The sequence below is a fragment of the Leptonychotes weddellii genome, chromosome 5 (genome assembly GCF_054177405.1).
Source record: "Leptonychotes weddellii isolate Sample4059 chromosome 5, ASM5417740v2, whole genome shotgun sequence".
NCBI classification, from domain to species: domain Eukaryota; kingdom Metazoa; phylum Chordata; class Mammalia; order Carnivora; family Phocidae; genus Leptonychotes; species Leptonychotes weddellii.
The window spans coordinates 104,776,169-104,786,616 of NC_138373.1; the positions used below are offsets into that span (position 1 = coordinate 104,776,169).

Below are 10,448 nucleotides of genomic sequence, written 5' to 3' on the forward strand. Positions count from 1 at the left end.
ATTTCATCCATCCCCCCACCCAACTCCCTCCCCTCTGGTAACCATGTTTGTTCTCTATAATTAAGAGTCTGGTTTTTTTTTAATATTTTTTTAAAATTTTATTTATTTATTCATGAGAGACAGACAGAGAGAGAGAGAGAGAGAGACAGGCAGAGGGAGAAGCAGGCTCCCAAGGAGCAGGGAGCCCGATGCGGGACTCGATCCCAGGACCCTGAGATCAGGACCTGAGCCGAAGGCAGACGCTTAACCATCTGAGCCACCCAGGCGCTCGAGAGTCTGTTTCTTGATTTCTCTCTTTTTTTCCCCTCCTCTTTGCTCATTTGTTTTGTTTCTTAAATTCCACCTATGAATGAAATCATATGGTATTTGTCTTTCTCGGACTTATTCCACATAGCATTATGCTCTCTAGCTCCATCCAAGTCCTTGCAAATGGATTTTTTTTTCAAAGATTTTATTTTTTGGGGTGCCTGGGTGGTTCAGTCGGTTAAGCATCTGCCTTCAGCTCAGGTCATGATCCCAGGGTGCTGGGATCGAGCCCCACATCGGGCTCCTTGCTCGGAAGGGAGCCTGCTTCTCCCTCTCCCTCTGCCTGCCTGCCTGTCTGCCTACTTGTGATCTTTCTCTCTCTCTCTCTCTCTGTGTCCAATAAATTAATAAAATCTTTAAAAAAAAGATTTTATTTTTTTAGGGGTGCCTGGGTGGCTCAGTCGTTAAGTGTCTGCCTTCGGCTCAGGTCATGAACCCAGGGTTCTGGGATCGATTTCCGCATCAGGCTCCCTGCTCAGTGGGGGGTCTGTTTCTCTCTCCTCCTCTGCTGGCACTCCTCCTGCTCATGCTCTGTCTCTGACAAATAAAAAAAAAAGACTTATGTAATCTTTTTACCCACTGTGGTGCTCGAACTTACAACCCCAAGACCAAGAGTCACATACTCTACCAACTGAGTGAGCCAGGTGCCCCAACTAATTGGAATTTAAATTAAAAATTAAAAAAAATTCTTTTCCACACCCACACACAAATCCAAACAGATTAAAACAACAATAACAACCACAATGAAAGCAAAAATGACTTGCCACATTTTCATTTATTTCTCTTCAACCCTTCCAGATAAGTAATAGTATCCTCACTTTATAGATGAGGCAACTAAGGCTCAGACAGGTTAAGTAACTTGCCTCATGTTGCCCAGTTATTAAGCCTGGATGTGAACTCTGACCTGTAGCTTCACTACCCAGGTTGACTTCACTCCCTATGTTTATAAATGTACAAACAAGTAAGTGCAATAAAATGTGGAAGGCTGCAAGAGGGAAGACAGCAGAGGTTGTAATGGGGGCACGTGGGGAAGCATGGCCAATTCTAGGGAGAGAAGGGCTATTTCTGGAAAGGGTTCCAGAGATGAAGTTTTGATTTCAGACTTGAAAGGTGAGTTCCTGAATTACTGTGGGGGAAGAGCACTCCAGGCACATACCTGTGTATGCATCAGTGGGATGTCACAGGGGAAACTACTTGGCCTATTTTGTGAAGGGTAAATAGTTGAGTGGACATGGCTGGAGCTTCACTTACATCTCCAGATGAAAGGTAGGGCCTAGAGGGGTGCCTGCGTAGCTCAGTCGGTTAAGCGTCTGTCTTTGGTTAGGGTCATGACCCTGGGGTCCTGGGATTGAGCCCCAGAGTCTAGGGCTCCCTGCTCAGCAGGGAGTCCGCTTCTCCCTCTGCCCCTCCCCCCCAACAAATAAATAAATAAATAAATAATAAAGAAAGGTATCCGGGAAGATTTTATTTCACTTGCACCAGATGATGAGCTCTCTCTTAATAAGACTCCTTGGGGGCCGTGGAGCCTATTTTGAAGATCAACCTGGAGAAAAGGAATCCATTCTCTACAGTAACCACCTGAAGTAGGCAGTGGGTGGGGACGCCTAACAAGGCGGTGATAATAAGGCGGCAGTGACTAGGAATATGGAAAGAGGATGGGATGAATTTGACAGGTATTTTTAGACAGGATTGGCACGGTTGATGGCTGATTACTGCTGTGAGGGGAATGGGCAGGAGTCCGAAGACAGAAGTTTTTTGGGGAGAAAACTGGGCACCAGGCCCTTTAAAAAGGGATCCTTCATTGCACTAACACACAATATTATAATTAGCTGAGTATGAGTTGGCTTCCTCTACTAAGCCACAAGTTCCTTGAGGGAGGACCATGTCTTGTTCATCTCATCTCCTGCAGAGTCTAGCCCCATCTCTTGCATGGAGAATGTTCGACACTGAATGAAAGAGCACAGGGGAGAGATTGGCCTTGGTCTGGGGTGGGTGGGGGGAGATGGAATGGTGGGAGATTAAAAAAAAAAAATCACACAGGTTGCGAGGCAGGAAATTCCCCAGCCTACCACCTCCCTCCTCAGCCTTGGTCAGAAGCCTGCCCCAGGGGAGATTGCCCAATTTTCCCTGAGTCCTTTCCTGGCTGGCTGAGAAATGGGTGGCTTCAGTGGTGGGCGAGAGTGTCTCCCCCCAAGTTGGCTACCACCACCCAGAAACTGATTCTAAAAAGACACTGTGAAAGAAGCCTCAGAGTTCTACTTCTGTCCTCTAAACCACCAAATCTTGAGCTGTGTGGCAAGAGGTGGCATGTCTTTGGCACTGTGCCATAAGCTGATGTGGCAAGGGGAAAAGAGAGAATAGGTGAGAAGACGTGTACTCCAGCAGAAAGAAAAGGAGGCCATGGGCCTGATACTGGGGATGCAAAAGGAGAGAGAACTCGGTGGGTATTTTAACTATTATGAGTATATAACTTAAAAATGTTAACCATTTGTATTATTAAAAAATGATTTAAATCAGAATAGAGGAGAGAAAATGAATCTGATAGAACTATTATCTGGACTTAACGATTTTCAATATTTGCCACATTTAGGTCAGTTATTCCTTTATTATTATTTGCTTCCCTACCCTGAAGCTGCTTCCCTCCCCCAACCAGTTATTCCTTTTTATTTTATTTTATTATTTTTTTAAGATTTTATTTATTTATTTGACAGAGAGAGACACAGTGAGAGAGGGAACACAAGCAGGGGGAGTGGAAGAGGGAAAAGCAGGCTTCCCGCTGAGCAGGGAGCCTGATGTGGGGCTCAATCTCAGGACCCTGGGATCATGACCTGAGCCAAAGGCAGACGCTTAACAACTGAGACACCCAGGCGCCCCCCCCCCAGTTATTTCTTTTTAAAAGTATTGTAAGAGCCCGCATGGGGGGCTTATTATAAAATATTATATAATTATATATTATAAAATACAAAAATACTAAAATACAAAAAAAACTTATAAAATACAAAAACAGGGGCAACTGGGTGGCTCAGTCGGTTGAGCATCTGCCTTCAGCTCGAGTCATGATCCTGGAGTCCTGGGATGGAGCCCCGCATCTGGCTCCCTGCTCTGCGGGAAGCCTGCTTCTCCCTTTCCCACTCCCCCTGCTTGTGTTCCCTCTCTCACTGTGTCTCTCTCTGTCAAATAAATAAATAAAATCTTTAAAAAAATAAATATAAGTATCCTAAGATATAGACATGAGGGGCGCTTGGCTGGCTCAGTCAGTAGAGCATGTGACTTGAACTCGGGGTCTTTGAGTTTGAGCCCCACGTGGGGAGTAGAGTTTACTTAAATAAAATTTTTTTTAAAAGATTTTATTTATTTATTTGACAGAGAGAGACATAGCGAGAGAGGGAACACAAGCAGTGGGAGTGGGAGAGGGAGAAGCAGGCCTCCCGCCGAGCAGGGAGCCTGATGTGGGGCTCGATCCCAGGACCTGGAATCATGACCTGAGCCGAAGGCAGACGCTTAACGACTGAGCCACCCAGGCGCCCCTAAATAAAATTTTTTAAAATAATTTATAGACATGACAGTAAATCCTTAAATATTTCAATATGCATTGCTAAAAGAACATGTCCTTATATAATCCCAATACTATTATCATGCCCCCCAAATTAACAATCATTCCTTAATATCATGTAATACCCAGTCCTTATTCAAATTTTCCCAACTGTCCCCGGAGTGTCTTTTAACAAGTGATTGTTCAAAATAGGATCATATTGCATGTGATTGTTTTGCCTCTTGAGTGTCTTTTAAGCAAGAACAGCCCTTCCTCCTCTTTTTCCATGCCACTGACTTGTTGAATAAACAGTCAATTGCCCTGTATAATGTCCTACCTTTGGGATTTTTCTTATTTGTTTCTTTGTGTTTCCACTTACCTTGTTCCGCCAGCCCCCATATTTTCTGCAAGCCAGCGATTACATCTAAAGACTCCTTTAGATTCAGGTTCCATATTTTTGGAAAGAATACTTGGTAGGTGATGCAGTTTTCCTATTACATTACATCAGGGACACATAATGCACGTGTCTGGTGGTCTGACTCTGTTTTTGAAGCTGAGAGGAGGCTAAGCCTCAGGGGACCTAGGCAGTCAACCCCCTATGGACGGGGAAGCTGAGCTCCAACTGAGCCCCAACCTCCATGGCTGCTGGTGTGTACAGGCAAAGAGTGGGTTGAGGTCTGGGAGGAGGCACTGAGAGAAGCATCAGCTTGAGGTTGGCAGCTTGGACTGGCTGTCCTTGAGCAGGACTGAGCAGAGTTCTGCGACAGACACTACACAGGTAGCAGTGCCTCCCTTCAGGCCCGCGTGCATCCGGCAGGAATGAGGAGACTAACCAGGCAAAATCCCCCAGGATTGGGGGTGGAACCATTCCAGGACCTGTTCACGCTGTCCTGCACTCTCCACTGCAGGGAGCAAGAAACCTTCCTCTTCAGCTCCGGGCCCTTTGATGGTAGGCCTGGTGATGCTGTGGCTGTGGCTCAAGAAAATTCCTGACTCTACTAGCTCAGTGTTTCTTGTTCTCTGGCTTCCGGTTCCTGCCTTATAGTACTCTTTAATTGCTTTTAAACTTTAGAATGGAAGGAAGCGGGCGCCTGGGTGGCTCAGATGGTTAAGCGTCTGCTTTCGGCTCAGGTCATGATCCCAGGGTCCTTCGGATCGAGTCCCGCATCGGGCTCCCTGCTCAGCAAGGAGCCTGCTTCTGCCTCACTCTCTCTCTCCTGTCTCTCATGAATAAATAAATAAAATCTAAAAAAAAAAAATATATATATATATATATAGAATGGAAGGAAGCTTGTGTACCATCTAAGCTAGCCAGTCACTTAAGAATTTCCATTCTTCCTTAGAAATAGCCACATGTTAGATGGTGAAACCAGAATGTACAGTTTATCTCCCCAGACCTTCAATCATTCCCACTCCACCTGCATAATTTTTAACATTATCAGGCTTCCCTTGTTCCATAGTATACCATTTTTTCTTTATCATAACAACACCCCCTCTGAAATGATAGGTTTGGTATGTAGTTCAATTTCTTTCTAAAATTAATTACAAGAGGGGCGCCTGGGTGGCTCAGTCAGTTAAGCGCCTGCCTTCGGCTCAGGTCGTGATCCCAGTCCTGGGACTGAACCCCACATTGGGCTCCTGCTCAGTGGGGAGTCTGTTTCTCCCTCTACCCCTCCCTCCCTTGTGCTCTCTCAAATAATAAAATCTTTAAAAAAAAATAAAATTAATTACAAGAATACATAAAGAAATGTTCACATTCCACCAATAGTTAAGTGCATCATCATACTTCTGGAAATGCCAGAGAAGTAGAATTGTTGTCAGAGAGTTTCATTCTGCCATGGGACCTTGGTTGGGCACATTTCTCAAGTCCTGAATGTACTTCCTAATCAGTAAGGAGATAACTATACTATCTACAGGTGTTAGTCACTAGTTTTGTTGTGAGTGACTGAAGAGGGAGGCTTCCTGGGAGGCTCCCAGGGACCTTTGTCCAGGCACGTCTGAGCACCTGCGGTGGTGGGGGATGGGAGAGCAGAAAGAAGGCAGGCTTTGGTAAAGATTACCTCTAAACTGGGCATCAGCAACAGGGCAGTGGTGGGAAAACCCCTCTTGGAGGCAAAAGTCTGTGAAGCTCCCTCCCCCTCCCACCTTTCCCTCTCCACCGTCTTCCCGGCCACTTCAGGAAGGAATGAACATGGTGTTCCAGGGCCTTCTCCCCACAGGAACCACCCACTAGTCCTGGGGACAGTGCAAACTTCCGGAAAAAGAGACGAGAAGTTAGGTGTCACGCCTCTGCCTGTACGAACTTCAGCTGGCTTCTCGGCCCAAGGGAGGGAGGGCAAAGCAGGAAGGAGGGGTTTGTGGTTGGGGAGAGCCAGAGGGCCCACCCCTCTCCGGAAACTGGGGGTGGAGAGGCCCAGCCCAGCTCTCACCAGACTTCCAGCTCCAGGCTGGGCCCGAGAGGCCGGCAAACCCCACCCCATTCCTCTGGGCACCTCGTGGCCCAGGCGGGTTTGTTTATGAATCCAGCTCCCTCCTCCCCCAGCCCGGCCCTCCGCCCGCCCTTAGGGTGGCCCCAGTTCCGTGGGAGGGGGAAACCGGGCCGGCCCCCCTCCCTTCTCCTCCCCTTCCTTCCTCCAGCCTGTGGGAGACCAGGTCCTTTTTCCAGTCCTGACGCGCCTGTCGTGTTGGGGCCATTTTCCTTTCTGGGAATGGAAAGCTGGGAGTGGTGTAACTCAGCTCTGGACTCTGGAGGGGACTCAGGACTATTTGTCCCAGGAGAGGAAACTGTTTCATTTTTGGTTAAAAGAGGAACTTTAGTCTTCTTAGAATGCTAAACTGCCAGGCAGGACCGCAGTCACCCCTGGGGTGCAGAGGTCTGGGTAGGGGTAACTGGTGGGTACATTGGCATTAAGCACTGGCATGCTTCCAGGTCTGGTGAGCTAAGGATCCCTGAAGAATCTGAAGGGTTTGGATATTTTAGGGGAGGAAAATGTTTTGATTATGCGTTTGTTTCAAGCCGGAGTCCATAGGGGGCAGATTTAAATGTTCAGATAAGCTGTCCGCTTGCTCAGTTTGGGGTCTAGGCTCCTCTCTGAGCCTTCCTGGTGCCTGAGCCTGCCTCTCTAGCTCTCTAGAATGCAGATGGGTTGTGGAATTTAGTTTCAGATCTTCCTCTTCTCTTTCCCACCACCTCAAACCACCTCTGCTTTTGTTTGCCAAAGTGTCTTCAAGCTCTAGAGACCATCAGCTGGGTTTAAAGTCAGGCCTGTCATCTTGCAACCCTCAGAGAAGAATATTCGAGAAGTTTGGGCCAGGGTTCAGCTCCAACAATAACTAAGTTGTGTTGTTGACCATGCCTCCCAACTCTCAAAAACTCTCATTTCCCCTCCCAACCCCCAAGCCCTTCTTCCCCCTCCAGGCCTTCAAGATCGCCAGAGCCACCAAGAGGTTGCCAGACTGAACAGAGGCCTTTCCAAGTACAAGGTACAGAATAGACAGGGATGAACCACAATGGTTCTCAAATAAGGAAATAAAGACATAGCAAAGGTACATTTCCTTATAAAGAATGAATCCTTTTAAATAATGATAATAATAATATCTGTAATAATAATAATATCTGTACTCAGTCCTGGATTTCTCATCAACAGGTTCTGGGCTTCCCAAACAGAAACCAGATTTGTTACAGTGCTTTTCTTAGTTTTTTGCCTTTTCAGGGCCCTGAAAAGACTGAGGGATGTGTGTGATGATCCATCCAGCTTCTCCAGTCACCATTGCACTTCAGATGACCCTAGATAGCATGATGTGAAAACTCTAGGCTTGTTTTCTTGCTCTGAGAGAAGCTTTCTTGCTTAGAAGACTGTTGATACTTTATTATCAGGGACTCTCTCTTACTTTTTCTTTCCTGAGCTTCTTTATCCTAGAGTAGGCAGAACAGGTAAAAAAAAAAAAAAAAAAAATCTAGGGGCGCCTGAGTGGCTCAGTTGGTTAAACATCAGACTCTTGGTTTTAGCTCAGGTTAGTATCTCAGGGTTGTGGGATCGTGGGATGGAGAAGCTGTGTAGGGCTCTGTGCTGGGCGTGGAGCCTGCCTGAGATTCAGCCCCCATGCCCCACCCCGACTCATGTGTGTGTGCGAGCTCTCTCAAAAAAATGAGTCTGTTTTGTATTTATCAATTTATTTTTAAGAGATTTTATTTATTTATTTTACAGAGAGAGCTAGCGAGCACAAGCGGGGGGAGCGGCAGGCAGAGGGAGAGGGAGCAACAGGCTCCCCACCCAGCAAGGAGCCCAATGTGGGGCTCCGTCCCAGGACCCTGGGATCAGGACCCGAGCCAAAGGCAGACGCTCAACCAACTGAGCCACCCAGGTGCCCCAAGTCTGTTTTGTATTTAATAGCTGTAGTTGAAAGCTAACTGAGAAGGAAGTTTACAGTGATGGTGTAAAAGGAAGGTTTTGAATATCTGCATATTTTATTTTGTAAAATGTTCCCAGTTACCAGATTGCTAAGTGGGACAATTTTTTTTTTCCAGGTTTATTTTTTTAGTAATTTCTACACCCAACATGGGGCTGGAACTCACTACACCAAGATTAAGAGTCGCATACCTTTCCAGCTAAGCCAGCCAGGTGCCCCAAGTGAAAAATTGATGAAAACAAGAGTGGCTTCAAAATCAGGAAGAATGATTTAATTTGTAAAAGGCAAACAACTGAAGGCTGAGAGTTGGCATTGTATTATCTGGAGATCTATTCAGGATTTGGGGGACTAGGCTTCTTTCACTTAAGTGTTTGTTTACTGGGTGTCAATTATATGCTAGGCCCTGAGGATACAAAGTGAAATGGCATTATCCAGGCCCTCAGAATGCTTTTATCTAGTTGGAGGAGATTGGATATTTAGATACCTCTAATGGAGGTATATAAAAACATAGTGGACAGAGTATTCCATCTGGGGGAGTTAGGAGAAGACTTCAGAGAAGTCATTCTTTTTTTTTTTTTTTTTTTAAAGATTTTATTTATTTATTTGAGAGAGAGAGAATGAGAGAGAGCACATGAGAGTGGGGAGGGTCAGAGGGAGAAGCAGACTCCCCGCCGAGCAGGGAGCCCGATGCGGGACTCGATCCAGGGACTCGATCCAGGGACTCGATCCAGGGACTCCAGGATCATGACCTGAGCTGAAGGCAGTCGCTTAACCAACTGAGCCACCCAGGCGCCCAGAGAAGTCATTCTTATCAAAGATAAGAGGAAGAGTTGGTAACCCAGAAGGAGGGTAAGCTGAGTAAATTGTGGTTCTGGACTATGGAGACCCAAGAAAGAATGCTTTGGGGGAAGAGTCCAACAGAGAATGGAAGATGAACCTGAATAAGTAAAGGGCAGACCACAAGAACCTTGACTGCCACTCTGGAATGTTACCACTTAGTGCCTGTACTATTACGATTGATTTTGAAGTAAAACATCTCTCAAGTACCCATGTTGCTTTTTAAACACAGTCATGAGGAGTTATTTAAATGATTTCACGAATGGTTATGTAGACAGACACTGGCATGTGTGGGATTTGAGAAACCTTGAAGTAAGTTATTCATTTTTTTAGAATTTATCTTAGTTTTGTTTAAAGAAATTTTGTTCAGGTTTTCACAGATGAATTGGACAAGATGGATCATGCCCATTTGTTCTCTTATCAGTAAGTAGACCTTTTTCTCAGTACCTAGGATAAAATCAAACTCTATTTCCCATTTCAGGGATAAACTAGCTTAGAACCATGGGAATAAAACACAGGCTTTGGAACTAAACAGAACCATCATAATTCAAGTATTTGAGCCTCAATTTTCTCATCTGTAAAAGGGGATGGCAATTTAAATTAATTGAAAGGATTAAGTTAGACAATACGTATATAATACAGGAAACATTCAGAGGACCGCTCTATGTTAGCTCCTCCCCCACCCACCCCCATCCCCGGCAAGTTTAGGTGTGGTCTTTTGCTGAATACATTAAACAGCTGTTAGAATCTCCAGAGCTTGGTTTACAAAGATGACTAATGCAGTTTCTAACATCCAGGAAGTTTCTTCCCTTCTGTTTCTTCTTTACAGTTTCATCCCTTTTTGTTTCTTAAACTTTGCCTTAGGGACTAATCAGCTTGAAAGAATTAGTTAAAAATGCATGTTCTCAAGCCTCACCCCAGAGAATCTGATTCACCGATTTACTACCGAGAGGGAGACTAGGAATCTACCTTTTTATTTTTTTATCTATCTATTTATTTATTTGATAGATTTTCATTATTCCTATTTTATACATGAGGAAGCCCAGAGAAGTTTTGTTTTTGTTTTTTTTTAAGATTTTATTTATTTGAGAGAGAGTGAGAGAGCGCACATGAGTGGGAGGAGGGGAGCCTGATGCGGGGCTAGATCCCAGGACCCTGAGATCATGACCTGAGCTGAAGGCAGCCACTAAATTGACTGAGCCACCCAGGCACCCCGGAATTTACCTTTTTAAACAAAGCAGCCAAGAGTTTGGATAGAGACTGTTTGACATTATATTTTGAGAAACTTAGATCTAGGGAGATGCTATTGTGATTTGTAACGTAATGTGATTGTTTTATATAAAAGTACACAAGAGTATGATGC

The 10,448-nt window shown here is 45.3% G+C and overlaps 1 long non-coding RNA gene across 1 annotated transcript; it reads left to right on the forward strand.

Annotated features, from left to right (window-relative positions):
* The first annotated feature begins 6,064 nt into the window (after positions 1-6,064).
* On the forward strand, positions 6,065-9,296 carry LOC145721798 (uncharacterized). The gene is made up of 2 exons (XR_014145710.1): positions 6,065-7,321; positions 8,367-9,296. It is a non-coding gene; the product is annotated as an uncharacterized LOC145721798 (long non-coding RNA).
* Positions 9,297-10,448: the final 1,152 nt, after the last annotated feature.